Consider the following 15,984-nt stretch of genomic DNA (forward strand, 5'->3'; position numbering starts at 1 on the left):
AGGCTGCCACACCTGAAGGAGTATCCAATCTTTAATAACAAAAAATGAAAATTTTGGAGTATCTCTAATTCAATTTATCATGTAGTCTACAAAGTAGTAGCTCCAGTGGAATTCACTATGTTCTTGGTCACTATGTTCTTTGCTGCCACTGTGTATGTTGGACACTAACTAGTCAGAACGAGCCTCAGAAAAAGCAGGACACCACTAACCAGCTGGTCTCTTCTAGCTTGCACCTCTGTATGTTTGCAACCACTGTCCTCAGTGCTGTAAAACCAACGTTTTCATCTCTCCAGACCAGTGCATACATTTCTGCAATTTCTTTTCTATCTCCATCGTGCAATGGTGTGTAAGTTACCAAGAATCTGCCCAGAGCAGGCAAAAAACAGCAGGGTTCCTACTCTTCTTCCAAAAAAACATCACAAACAAAATCAGGACCCCTAGTTTTTCACCTTCGTTTCCTGCTATTAATAAGTGGCTGGTATCTTAAAGATGAGGAAGGCAGAAATGTATCCTGTATAAAAAAATCATATAACTACAGATACCCCATAGAAAGCATCTTCCATCTGACAGAGCTGGAAAGTCACCCTGCAGAGGAACTCTGAGGTGAGTGAGCATTTACCTCACTAAGCTCTGCTTCTCTCCCTTCCATAGAAACAAAATCTCAGTGCAACGTATTATCTCCAATCATTAGGTGCCATTTCTTCTGATTCTTTTGGGCTTTTTGAATTACAATCACTTCCTTCCCACAAAATTCCCCCAAAATATTGTTAGTTCATTAGTAATTTTTGATAACAGAGTAGTTATCAACTATTGAAACTGGGTAGTATTCTTTCAGATAGATTGTGAATTGATTGTGAACCTAGTGTGGGCTCTTGCATTACCTGCACAAACTTCACAGAAGCAACCATACTTGCCTGTTGCCTGACAATTTTTGTAAAACTCACCTGTGCTCAGACCATTTGCTCACATCTCAAACAGTCTGAGAAGGGTACACATTGCCTCACATCCAAAATGGGACTCAGCCCTCCAAGAGGGCTTTTGTCCCACACTCCTTGACTACTGGCTCCAGAAAGTTGGCCTGCGTTTGTAATCATCTTCTTCTTTCAGCTAGATTGAGATGGTGCCATTTGCCATTGGTGAGACTGAGAATGATGTGGGGGGCTGTTGGCCCATCATGGCAATTCTGAAGTCTCAGAGGGCCCTGAAGCCCATCCACCACTATCATGATACTCCTGGTCCTGTCTGTAAGACTTCTCACCCACACTACCCATTCCCTCAGCACACAAGTGTGTAGAAGCATCTGAATTCAGACAGAAATACCCACTGCTCTGCCTCACCACTTTTCATCCTTGCAGCAAGGGTAAAATTGAGCACAGCTGTGTGAAGCAGACAGCTAATCCATATCTTTCACCTTCAACTGATAAACCATCTCATTGGGACCACTCCTCCTAATGCAGGAAGACCTACGCATCTGTTCTTAGGTGGTTTATGCTGTTTCAGGTGGGTGTCAAAAGTTTCAAAACAAATTTGAAAGCCTTTTTACTATTACGACACTTGTAAAAAATCCGTTTCTTTTTAAAAGCAACAAAGCTCAGCCTAGGATCTGGAAACAAAGCTGCATTCCCCTGAGCTTGGGACAACTGTCTTAATGTTTGACAGGGTACTTGCTGCTTTTGTGTTAACCTCTACTGCTCAGAGCCCAATTGCTTCTGTGCATTTCCAGGCAACAGCAAAGATTGAACAGGTGTGATAAGGCACAACTTCTAATAAGGAGCAGCACCAATTGCTTCACCAAAGTCATGTAAATGACACCTAAATTGTGGTACTAAAAAACTTAGGACATCCTGAATGGGATCCCCAAGCCATATCAGAGGGATGCTTTTCTTCCAGTTGCCACTGCCCCTGAGCATTGCGGTGTCTGCCAGGGCCAGGAGTGACTGCCATGTACATGGAAGATGTATCCAGCCCGGTCAGTCAGCCGACTAGAACCCAGACACCTGCACTGAACATCCAAGCTAGAAGCTATGTGATCTGAAAGCAGCAGAAAGGATGTGTTTAGTTTCCATGTTGCCCATGAAGAGATAGGGATATTTTAAAACTTTATTCCACTAACCTAGGGAAGTAAAAATGATACTGAGCCAGGTGGCTAGGACAATCCTTACAGAAATTGCCTTTTCCAGAAAACCCTACTTCCTTTCTGAAAGGGATTTCAGCTCTCATTCTCAACAATAGTGATACTTCTAATTCCAGTGGTTGTGGAGAAAAGCTAAAAATATATTTTAAGTGTATCATACAGGACTAAAAATTGGAAGGTAAAAGACACAAATACCCTTTTAAAAAGAACAGTCTTTAAAACAATCTCCTTCTTTTTGAAGCCTGAAAAATGAATTTCATGAAGTTATGCTTTGTGTTATTGGAATTGTCAATTGCTATTAGATACCTATAAGAAGGAGTTCTGAGAAGAAATGTATTTCCCTTCTCATTTTATTGCTGTAAAGCACAACACCTCTGTAACCCTGACCTGTTGTTTGCCAACTCCTCCAAATTAGAAACAGTAGTTCCACAAAATGATGTTATGGAAAATAAGATATGGGTATGTTTACTGCTTGACTTGCTTGGGTTCTGCTTCCCTCTTGGGCATAAAATGTTTTTTTCCCAAGGGCTAATTGCTTATCTTTCCTGAGCCAACCTCCTTAGATTTAAACCGTGGATGAAAATGCAATAATGTGAAGCTAATTACATGTTCCAGCCTAAATGATTTTACAATTCTATGATTTACAGAACTCCATGAAATCTTCCTTGAGCATCACAAATGTTCAAATTTATGGAAAATATGTCGAGCATTTTTCATACAATTGGTAGCACTCTTTTAGATTGTCTTGCTTTGGCCTCAAAGGATTTCAGTTGAGCTGTGACAAGGACTTGTCACACAGAACATCTAGAGATGAACCAACATCCATGATGTTCAGCTCTTGGCTGAACAGGCTGTACAAATGGCAGGCTCCATCTACGGGGTGAGAGCCACCAGCTGCCAATGGTACAAGTCTGGCTTGGAGAAAACTCATTTTGCCCTACAAAAACTCTAGTTTAGGTATTTTGGATTTATAAAGCACTGCATTTTCTGTTATCTAATGGTACATAAGATAATCAGATGTGGCCACAATTTTTCCTCACATGTACCCTCCATACATCCATACTTGTACATACATGTACAAGTATGAGATTAAAAAAATCAGATCTATCATGGCTGAAATTCTACATTTTCCATTGCCAACAGAATCAGTTATCCTTGGTGACAATAATAGCACAGAAGAATCTGCTTGGTCCTTTTGGCACAGGAAATCCTGCCCACATGTTGCACTGCGATGCAGAAGACAATGCGAGAATATATCCAAAAGGCTCTCCAACATTTCTTTTCGCAGAGTACCCAAAAGTGCGAGTAACTAAGTGTCTGCTCATAGCTGTCTTGGATAAAGGAAAAAAAGTAAATATATGAAAAAAAGGCATATAAATACTTAGTGAGGTTCATAAAAATAGTACAATCTGTGATTGCTACCCTTGTCAAAACTTCAAAGGGAAAATGTACTAATTTCTTTTTTCCTTGTAAGGCTATTTAAAGCTGCCTGATTGTTTATCAAGATGTATCTAACAAGTATTTTCATACTTGAGTGACTCCTTGACACAGAACAACCTTTATCATGCCACTTTTTGTATTTTGCATTTTTAACATTTTGTATCTATTACTCTTGCACTAAATGAAGAAAGAAATGTCTGTTCACTTTGGGAGGTACCATCTGGTTTGAGTTTAGTCATGAGGAGGTGAGGGAGGACCTCTCTCCAGTGCAATAGTAGAGAAGCAGCTCAGTATACCAACCTGGAAGAGGTCTGTCTGTGCAAAGTCACCCCACTGGCCACATTAGCCTCATCCAAACACAGCTCACACCTGGACAAAGGGGCACGCTGGGATTTGCATCCCTGCCAGTCTGGCTCTGGAAAGCAGTCAATCATTTCCGCCCTCTGGTGTCCTTTTTGAGACATTGCGGGGAACAATTTAGGAGCACAGGATATCTCTTAAAAGCATCGACAAACGTGCAGGTTATTTTGCTACTGCTAGAGCACAGAGAAGGCAAGCCTTTATTGAAATCAAAATGCCAGTAGGTTATCAAAGGATCTGGAAGTGACACTAAGGGCCTCTGCCTCTCCCTTTTGAAACTAATGCAGATCCCTGAGACACAAACAGGTGTTGCCTGTTGGTAGAGTAGAAACAAGAGCATTATCCACTAGATTTGCTATTGCCTGACTGGAAGCTTGGCTAGCTATTTCAGTGGGCTTGCTTCCCCAGTGTGTTAGTGCCCTCATTACCATCAGTACTGGTGGAAGTTGTGTATTCACAGCACAGCTGAAAATTCTTCTAATTTTCTGTGTCCTACATATTTTTTTTCCTGCAAATATTTAACAAGAAATATCTGTTCTCGTTACAGAATTCAACAGGGCTGACTTTTTAAAAAACAGTCGAAGACTCTGGAGAGGATACATTTCCCTCTGTTTTTACAATAACTCATATGACTCTCCTGTTTACTTTATGGAACTCTTTTATTTTCATCCCTATAAAATTCTAGGAACACTTTCTATATTCAGTGAATACTATCATCTTGTAAAACTGGGATAAAATGAAAGCTGCATTGCCTAAATATTCTACTAATATTTGCTAATAAATGGATTTATTAATACTGTGAAAACTCTCATCTGATAAATTTAAACAAAAAAAAAACACACATAAAAACGTAAAAGATACAGTATCAAAGGTATTTTAAAACTAGTTTGCAAATGTTAGTATCACAGTCCTTTTGGATAGAGACTATGTAGTACCATTATCCTATCTGTGCTTGTGTGGGATTCTAGAACAGGTTAAAACAGTCATGTGGGGCTACAAGAGCCTTCCCAAGCTTTTGATTCCCATTAGGAGTCCCAAGTGATGTCTTCAGCTGCACAAAATTAAGTTACCAAACTGCTTCCAGCATAAACACCAGCACAATTCAACTCCTTGCCAAATATTGTTCAGTGATATCCAGGGAGATCTACATCCTCGGGTAAGTTATCTTGCCCATGGCATAGTGATGCTATAGCAGCATATATTTTCTGTGTCTAAGACAGGGAGCAAGCCATCCTCTCAGAATACACTGCCTCTAAGGTCCTCATGCCCCCTGTTAGCTAGAGGTGTGGGCATGCACAACAAGAAGACTTTCAGAGACTGTACAGATTAAATGCCCCTAAAGTAGAATGAAGCACAAACAAACTGTAAAATCTGACAATTCACACACATCTGGATATACCCTATGTGTTTTCAAAGATGATTTACTGGGATGGCTTTACAGTGGTGCAAAAACTGTGCATTTCAAAAGAAAAGTCTTGAAGTAATATGTTCCATCTGATTCTTCGGCTGAGTTTACTTGTCTGACATTCTTTTTGTTCCACATTTGTGTATATGTATATCACACAGGCTGAACTGTGACTCCTCATGCAGCTGGAAGCCATTGTTGACCATCTGCTGAAGCCCGAAGGATGTTTCACCTGCTCCTTTCTTCCTTCCAAACTAGCAGAAAACTAGGCAAGAACATTTCTAATGGTAAGCTGAAAATATCTTGGTGAAAAAGTGAGTCTGTGCTGATGGAGAAAGGTCCATACTGCCCAAAAAGTTGAAAATAAGCACATGAATGATAAGATTTACTCTAAGCAATGTGTTCTTGGAGATAAGTGGCATTAAAAGGCACACAGGAAGATGGAAAAAAGAAATGTATTGGGGGGTGTAGCCTTTACAGCTAGAAACACTTTGGACTTCTGGTCTCCTGACAACAAAATCCCTAATGATCTGCCTTCTCATACATGTGGAGCCTGACTGCTTTCCCTTTCATCCCAGTAGTTTAAACCCACTCACTTCAGAATCAATCATTCCTAGTGGGATGATGATACGGTCACAATTCATTTCCATCTTCATCAGCATCTGCAGGATGTCAAGTAGAAACATAGTTGCTGTAGTGCCAGTGGAGGCCAGAAGTTGATTTGATGCATCTAAATTCAGACTCACCCTTTGGGACTCAGTGGGATTTACTGCTTTACAGTAACTGTAGAAAGGGCTTAAGATGCTGCCTCAAGTGCATATTACTCAAACAATCTTTAAATGAGATGAAACTGCAACTCCTGTGTAGAACTGCCCAGCTCTTCTCAGCATGCCAGACAAGCAGCAGCTGAAAAATTGTACTCAGGCACAACTTTGTGGAAAACATAGGCTGGCTTTCATAACTGGCCTTTAAATTAAGTTTCTGTGGGAAGTCTATAAACTTCAGTTCAGGGAAGAAAATGGGAATTTCTTTTTTTTTTTCCTTGAATATTTTTGCAGAGAAAACTGATAATTATGCTGTGCTATATTAACCAACACATAAAGCACTGTTTCATATGCCATTCGCTTTCAAATGTTTTCCCCACAGTCCCTTAGCCTTCTGCCAATGTTTCCCTTCAGGCCACCAGAAGACCCTGCTTCCCAGGTTGGCACATTTTTCCTCAGCCCAGTGCCAAGGACTTTGAGCCAGGTTGCAATTACTAGAAGATCTGTTGTGAGCCTTTCAGCCTCCAAGTAATTTCGAGGTGAAGAAAGCATTTTAAAAGTGACAGGCTAAATATACAATTTTAGCAAAATATAGATTGTTCTTCTGGGCTTGTGTAGGCAGACCAGAATTAGCAAGCATTTTATTGTACTGAATGCTGTTCTGGAGAATCAACACTACATGCTTTGCAAAAAGTTTGTAAAAATTGTTAGCGTTTTCAGCTGTTTCCATCTGGAGAGGTCCAGATGGAGACTCATAAAGAGCACTCATATTTCAAAAGTGCTGAGTATAAGGGAAAGATGAGATCTAACTGTGAAGTTCAAATGAGCTGTATATGATTTCAAGAAGCCCCAGGGCTCAGAGCCTGTTAAGACAGAAGAGTTCTGGGGCACATCTTGAAGAAGACTTTGGGTGTCTAGAGACTTTTAAGACAAAAATGGAGTTGTATCACCTCTGGGATTAGGCAGCACCTGAGCTGTGGCTTACAGGATGAAAAATATTACACTTGTGTACTTTAATTCTTGCTTAAACTCCATTCAAGATATTAAATACTTCTTCTCATCCAATAAGGCACATACAGAATCACAGAATATGCTGAGTTGGAAGGGACCCACGAGGATCATTGAGTCCAGCCCTTAGCCCTGCACAGGACCATCCCCAACAGTCACACCATGTGCCTGAGCTTCATCTAAAAGCAAACATAACATTTATGGAGTAAATGGAATTTCTCAATAAGATATAAAAATCTGAGTGATTTTTCTTTTAGTTCACAGAAACTTTATGTCATATTTACCAGCAGACAAAATTGTAAGACTCCAGCTCGTTCCACCAAGGTCAAATAGAGCAGGTCACTTGTGCTTAACCTTGGTGAGGAAAATCTAGAATTAATATCATTAGGAATCCGCAGTAACTGATCTGTATTGCTCAGCTGACTTTTTATTTTTCCATATGACCTATTTTTCCATAACATAACCCGTCAATAGGTTGCTCTTAAATAAGTGATAAAGAAATTGTTGTAATTTTGGATGAGACTTCCTCAGAGGCCTAAACAGTCTCAGGGAAGAGTGGGTACTTCCGTAAGGCAATACCCCAACACTGATGTCTACTCTAATAGAGTAATGAACTTTCTGCTGCAAGTATTTCCCTCTCTGCATTAGGAAGACACATAAATAAGTAGCATAGATATCTAACTTTTAAGTAGCTGAACCTAGGCAACCTCAATGTTACTTGGTATAATTTTGTAAATGAATCCACATATTTTTCCGTGTAACATGAGTTATATAAGCACAATTGTGAGATATATTAGTACTAAGAAATAGAACAGGTTTTTTACAGCTGCCTACAAAGAATTGTCAGCTCACCTTTTCTGAAAAAAATATTCCCAAATGCTTTTGTGTTTCTGAGGGTTTCTCTTTTATAGCTTTGAAACTGGTCTTCTTTGCAGCTGCTTCAATCTCCACTAGTCAAGGAAACCCAAGGAATTTAGCTACCCTTCTGATTCCCAGCATTTTATTTTGATACAGAATTTATACAGAATTATATTTTAGTTCTACCTTTGGCAGAGTTTCAGCAGTGTTACTGTAGGCTTTACAGTTTTCCCTGGGCTTGCTGTGAACAGGCTTTGGGTCCCAGCTGCACTGAGGAAATCTAAGAGGCAGAGTAGAGAGGGAAGCTGTGGCAGACATTTCCCCTCATGCAAGGCTATATTGTCCATACAAAATGATGCAAGTGGGAAACATTGTGCTACTACTAACTTCTAGGAAACTGGTAGACTCCTTGACATGGTTTATGACTCCATTTTTGTAACAATGAGTTTTCTGGGATGATATAGGGTATGAGCCAAAAGCATACTTCCCAGGGAACTGATGCCAGTGGATGGGGAGATACTGAACTAAGGAAGCAGGTTATCTGATGGCAGGGTAGCATCCCCTATATGTCTACCTATTTCAGACTTTTTGAAGAAGACACTTAGAAGACATTTTTCATCTAGAGTAAGACTAATAGGAGACTAATACTGCAAGCAGTAGTTAAGCACTTTTGCAAAATGCATAATATTTCATGCAACTGCAATGCAGTTTTCAACTCCATCTATAGGATATGTATTTTGTAGTTAACTCTTCAATTCAGTCCTGTAATTTAAATTCCATGACAACATACTGGAACTTTAAAAAAAATAATGCTATACTGGGCAAAATTTCTGTCCAAAGTATCTTTATGTATCTTTATGATGATGTTATCGGGTCTGATTTTAAGAGCTATTCTGTGCTATCACCATCTACTGATACCCATGGAAAATAAATGCTCTGTAATTTTTAAAATGAGGTCACTGACTGTATTCATACATGGCCAACATATTTCAGATAATTTAGGAATAAAAGTGAACCTCTAACTGTTGTTCTGATTCTGTCAAAAGACTGGGGATTTACATCTGTGTGTAGGTATGCATACTTTGGATGCCAAGAATCATCAGAGAGGCACTGGACATATGGCTTGTAATACAAAGTGCTTTTGTTTGTGAAGCCTAACTTCTTTCTTACATTTTTGTTGGCAAAATTCCTCTTTTTCCAAAGGATTTAATTAGAATTATGTCATATCCAAACCTAATTTTTAGTGTTTCAAAATGCATTTCAATGTATATGGTAAGAGCTCCTGCCAAAATGTTTTCCAAAAAGAAAAAGGCTTTTTGACTGAATAGAAATTTTATGCAAAGTTTTCCATTTTTTTTCCCAAAAATATGTTATTTCAAGTTATTTCAAGTTTCAATAAAAGCCAGCATAAATATACATGTATATTGCATAAATATACGTTCTTTTAATGTCACTTGCAGAAACAGCAATTTTCTGACTATTTCTGTTTTGCAGCATCATTGAACTGATCTTAATGGGTCATTATGACCCTGCTGTACATGATTTTAGTAATACTCTGACTAAAAGTTGAAATATGCTTTACTTCAAATAATTAACCCCACTACATTTGATTCCTCATAGCTTATTGACTTTAGATATTCATCACTGAAATGCCTGTTTCACTCAATTGCACAGTGAAATCAAATCCAAAGCCACTGTAGAAGAGAAAAAAGTATTAAGCAACAGCGAAAGCATAGATGCATTATGTAAATAAAAGGTTCAATCTTCTTCCTCTTCTCCTTCTCCTTCCCCTTCTTCTTCTTCTCCTGCTTCTCTTCCTCCAGCAGAAGGATACTCAGGAGGTGCTTTATTAGATTTCAATTCTAGAAGAACCTTCCAAAAGAATACTTCAAATATTTTAGCATGTGTGTTTGTGATATAATTAACATCATCTATGCCTGTAAGAACATTTTCTCTCAGAACCTTCCATCTCTGTATTTTTGAATGTAGTGTGAGTTTTTCCTGATAACAGTCTTCCTCACTGTCATGTTACACCTTATTCCTCTCAAAAAAATTGCCACTCAAGAATTTTACTGCTCCATTTTATGCAGGGTATAGTACTCAACATGTCTTGTCTTTGGAATTTTTACAAATAGTAACAACAAAGCCTTAAAAATAGGTAATTGATATTTTATTACAAGCAATGAAAATGAATGAATGAAACTGTCCATACCATAAACCAATCTTAGCTTGTGAAAATTTTTCTTATGAACCCAAGACTTTAATAAACTTTTACCGAATCATGCATAACTAACATTTTGTTATGAGTTTGTTTGTTTGTTTTGTTTCTATTAATATAAGCAAATGTTCAGGCAATTACACCAGTCTGATTGCTGTGATGTTGTGCTTTGCACAGGTTGTAAACAGTTACATGTCTGCAAAAAATAAGTCCTACTCATCAACTGTCCAACAAGAAGTCTGAGGACTACATCCAACCTGTTTCAGTCCATCCTTCCCTTTTCCCTTGGATCTCAGGCAGATCAGTTCTCTGATAAATGAACATTGCTCAGGTAGCCCAGATTTGCTTCTTATCAGCCATCAGAATGTTGTGAGGCAGAGGTAGTGAGGCACAGAGAAATCGCTGAAGAGGGTACAGTGGCCTCCCTCCACAATTCCCTTCATCAGGTTCCAGCTGCAGGAGCCAACATGTACTGCATTAGTGGGAGTGAAGAAGCCAAATGCACAAAACTAGCCCTGTCATTAAACACTGGCTCAGTCACTTGCTAGGAGAGGTTCACTGCAGAACCTAATCACATCTGTGCTTTTGAAACCTTAAAAATACTACATGTAGTGTTTGTATACTTTTCTGTTGGAAAGACATAAATAACACCATGTCAAAAAACAGAGCTTCTGCTAAACACAAGGTCATATTCTAATTTTCTGTTAATTGCCCAAAAAAATAGACTCACTTTAGCTACAACTATTTTTACCTGTACATACTAATAATCAGAATATCTTTCTAGACAATGTAAAAGTACCTCTCCCACGAAGTACCTTCTTGCATAAGGATGTGAAGTACTCATCCTAGCAGCACAAGTAAAAGTAGAAGTAAAAATGGCTTTATCTTTGATGTTCTGGATGAGAAAAAAACTTAATTATGCAACTCAGTGGCTAGAAAAAATATGTTAAATACTCAGATATATTTTTAAATTTTTTTTAAATTGTCAATACTGTTTTGAAAAATAATTAATGTACACCTTTGCTAGTAAGCTGTTTCTTGACAGCAAATATATAAATTCTATATTTTTCAATTATTGAATGTGTTTCTTGCAAAAACAACAAAAGGGAATGCAATCAACACAAAATGATCACCATTGGATTTCAGGTCCAAAGTTCCTCTTAGAGAAACAAGTCCAGTTTCCCCTCTAGCCTAAAATATTATGACTTCCAGCATATCTACAACCACTGCTGCCCCTGTCCAGGCATGAGGGAGAGGGAGGTGGTATGTCAGTGCATGCATAGAGTGCTGTGTCTACCCTGTTCCCTTTCAGTGGCCAACCAATGGGTTGCCTGATTGCCTTGCTGTGCCTGCCCTGCTCTGGGTGAAGGAGAGCACTGAGCTGGGAAAGTCTGAATTTTATGGAGCATGGGGGCATGACTGCATGGGGAGGAAGCCTGCGGCGAGGGCAGATATTAGGAGATGCCTGAAAGAAGCAGAAAATAACAGATCCAAGTCTCCGAAGCAACAGAAAAATTTCTTTCTTAGTGACCCAGAGGGACCAAGGGTGAGGTTGTGCAAGACATCTGGGGCAATCTGACAGCTTATTGCCACTGAAAGTGTATATTTCATGCTGCTTCAAAAAGCTGGAGGCGTCAGACAAACACAAGAGCTCATGCAAAAGAAAGAGCAGACAACTGCAGTCAGAAGTGGGAAGTAAGCCTAGCCTTTGGGGAAGCCATGAGCTCAAATTTTTCAGGAATATTCAGCCTGTGTGGGGCCTGATGCAACCCAAAATGCCACAAAATGTTGCTGGACTGAGACAAAGAACTGTGAGTAAAAAGGTCTGTTATATTATTATGTTCTCACTCAGTTGAAACTGAGTTTCTGTATCTTAAATATTGATTGCCCTAGTTTAGCTAAAGGTAAATGTAGCCTTTAGAAGTTTGTAGCCCTCTAGGCGATTATGGTGTGTACGCTGTAAAGAAACAGTCTAGTTAGGCTTAACTCTAAGCTATGGACAACTCAAGATCCTTTCACAGTTAGCTTAAAGATATCCTAGTCTGGATTATTTGGGATGAAAAAGGCCAGGGAGCAGCTCCCCCAGGAAATTTGAGGGAACATTTGTCTTTGGCAGATATGAGTGAAGGCAACAATAACCTATGGTGCCATACCTAAAGAGAATGTGTGTCCCTAATCCTTATAAACAGCAATTATCAATTCATACTCAGAAATGTATCATTACCACTCTAAAGCCTACATACAGACTCAGAAAAGACACACAGGAAATTGAAAACTAATCTGTATGAAAATGCTATAAAGAACTAGTTTCAGATTAAAGCAAAAAGATTCCCCTTAGCCTTGGTTTGAAAAGGTACAAATGGGGCAGGACATGAGGTTGATATCAATCTTCTGGAAGATATTTTTTCCCTTCTCTTTAATGGGATTGGAAGCAAATACAAAATAAACATTTTACTAGAAACAGATAGTTCCATGAACTATAAATGAAACTAAAAAAAACAAGTAAGGAAAAATATTAAAAATTGTCTGTCTTAGGATGGGACTTTTATTATAGTCAAGGTTTCCAGCACGTACACCCAGAAGCACAAATAGGCTGAGAGGTCAGAAGAAGGAAATCCTTTAAGTACGTTGGGTAACACCAGCTGAGAAACTAGAAAATCTCACAAATCAGAAAAGACTGATTACTATATGCCTAGAAACAAATGGATAGCAGCCTGGAATGACAACTTAGTCAAAAGAAAGTATAATTTATCAATTTCTGAAAAGAAAATCTTTTAGAAATTGGAGGAATCAGTTAAAAGTGACAGTCTTCACAGGCTAAAAGAATTCAACTCCCATCCAAAGCTTTTACTGCTTTTCAGAGGTATTTCTTTGCAAACATTATCTCCTAATAACCAAAACTAGTTTTGGCCTTTTAACAATCAGGAGAGTCTGAACTCATCTCTCCAAGTCATATTGCAATAATTTCTGTGAAAAATGTTGGTTTAGAAGCCAGAAATCCTTTCCCTCATTTGAGCTAAAAGTTAGGCTGCATCTCTCTAAGCTTAGTCATCATTCACCATCACATCAATTAAGTGACTTGAATGCTGGCCATGTTACATTTAAAATGAATCACATAAAGCATTTTCTAACACAGTTCTTTTAAGATTGGTTGAAACTTTGAGATGTTACAACTCAGACATCAAATTATCTTTAAAACACTTTTGATATTTACATAAGATCTCACAATTTTATACCTTTCCTGTGTGAGAAAAAAAATTTCAAATTGAGCATTAAGTGGATGTAATGCAGATCAAACATAAACTCCTCTTTTTTATTTTTTCTTCAAATGACCTGTTAAGTTTTTTCTCAAAGGGACTGGGAGAAAACACAAAGGTAACCAGTAATCCCAAATGCTGAGATTGAAAGGCATCGGAAGGGAGAGGAAAAGTGTCCAAGAGTCTGGGTGGCAGGTGTGCCTGTACCTCCAGCCAGCACCCAGGAAAGACCTACATCCTGCAAGAGGAAGTCTATGGAAACACAAGTCCTTCTGCCCTCCTTCATGGAACAACTCCTGATCCTGTGCCTTCGCAGCAGTCTGAAGTCACCATTAACCTGTCGTGGGCATTATTGCTCTGTCATGTGCAGTTACACACTTCTGGACTGCAGCAGTGGACACTTCATCAAGTAAGAAAGATCTATTTTAGGAAAGCTGGTGAGAATCACATCATCACTCCTGGTTTAAAAGGATTTCAGAGCTTCCAAAGTTTCTGGGCTGCTAAGGTCCCTTAGGCTGCAAAATGTCTTTGCAGGGTGTGCTGGTTTAAAAGTTAACCAGCAAGGCAAAATGAACTCAATTCAAAAGAGAGATTTATAAGTCAGAATAACAATTTATTAAAATAATGCAATAAGTACAATTATACAGACAGACAATTGGTTTTAACCCACAAAACCCAAATGTACAAACCCAGCACCCTGGGGTATGAACAAAAGTGGTGTACCTTGGCCCACCCCCCGAGTCCAAAGCAAAGGGAGAGGGGATAAACCTGCTGGTGGGAGAGCTGCTGCAGTCTGGTCAGAGGTGGTGATTGCAGTCCAGTTGAGGGTGGTGGTCTCAGCCTGGTTGGGAGCAGCGGTGGTCTGCTGTCTTCCTCTGGGTCCCACGAGAGAGAGTCCCAAGGCTCTGAAACTCCCAGTTATATACTCTCCAGTTCAGGCGGGAGTGCTCAGTCCCTCCCTCAGAGTAGGGAATTCCATAAAAGGGCATGTGGATGCTCAGACCCTCTTCCATATAAGGGTATCAGAGCGGGGAATTCCATAAAAGGGTACAGGAACATCTTCCCACCTTGCAGGCCTCTACTGACAGCAGTTTTTGGGAAATGGCATGGAGGCTATAGAATACACAGTTTTGGGTTACACCCATCCAGGGATGAATTGGTCCCAGCCGTTCTAACCAGGACACAGGGAAAAAACCCAATAGATCTTGAGATGTCCCCTTTTCATTTTAGTAAAAGCCTTTTGAATATTTCAGTGATGGTTTCCCATTTTTGTCAGTCTTGTTCCTTTGTTCGACTCCTTGTCCGACTCCTTGTCCAGCTCCTTGCAGACATTGAGATTGCACACTGCTTTTGATATCACCGTGTAGTAAACAGCAAAGGACCTGTAATAAGTAACAGGTCAAAATATTATTAATTCCAAAATTATGGGTCATGGTGGCTTGTCTCTTTTTATCCACGGAAGTCCAGAGTAAGATGAAGTCCTTCTCTTCTGGAAATGAAAACCTACAAACCCAGAATCGTCAGGTTCAAACAAACATACCTCTCCAAGCAAAGCAATTTCACATGGGCAGCTCTTGCACAGACATTTAGAAAATCTGACTGGGAAGCAGGTTGTGAGTGGCCCATCAAAGATGAATCTACAGCACTTCTCATTATTCCTGCCAGGGAGGCATGAGGCAGGGCCCAGTGTTACAACCCGCCCTAGGAAAAGGGGAGGGGGGGTAACTCAGGTTTTTATCAGTAATTCCCTTGGGGTGGATTAGAGTGAAACGACACTGAATAATCAGTGTCTGAAAACATATATTGGTAAGGTTTATTTCAACAATTTTGTATCAACAGGCATGCTAGCATTTTGGGTGTTGTCATCTACATCATTTATAGCAATATGGCATAAGGATAACTTCGGGGTGGGAAAATGCATAAGGGAGAGAAAGGAAAGACAGGATAAGGGTAAGGGAGAGTAAGGGAAAGAAAATATGAGAGTGGAAAGGTGCATATAGTCACCGCCCACAGGGTCCAGCGATGACACTTGGTAGTTGCCGCTTCCATGTCCGTCAGTTGAAGTGGTGGTCTTGATCTGCTGGGGGTGAAGGAGGGAAGCCCTCACACTCCAAGAAGTTATGAGTTGTTATATCCATGGTTAGTGTCACGGGCCATGTCTAGAGCCTCTAACCTCTCCCTGGGCCTGTGCAGAGTTTTTTGAGTCTGGCCTGGTTCCCGCCTTTCAAGATTGGCGGGGGGGGGGTGGGGGGGGCCGAATTGCCCATCAGAGGTGTAAGGCAAAAGTCAAAAGCCTGCAAGCTCGGCTCTTCACTGGAGGGAGGGGCAGGCCCAACTGTCCATCTGAGGTATAATGCAAAAGTCAAAAGCCTGCAAACTCCTGGAATGCATAAATCATTAACCATTTCAGTCTCTGACACCCAGCACTTAGTGCCCATCACATCCTCCAGGTGGGTGCAGGGCAGCCGGGAGCACCAGGGTAACAAGCCTCAGCCACAGGCATCAAACACTTTCCTGGGAAAAGTGATGGGCTGAGGATT

This window comes from Neopelma chrysocephalum, unplaced genomic scaffold, assembly GCF_003984885.1.
Source record: "Neopelma chrysocephalum unplaced genomic scaffold, ASM398488v2 Primary Assembly neopelma1_23, whole genome shotgun sequence".
In the NCBI taxonomy this organism is placed as follows: Eukaryota; Metazoa; Chordata; class Aves; order Passeriformes; family Pipridae; genus Neopelma; species Neopelma chrysocephalum.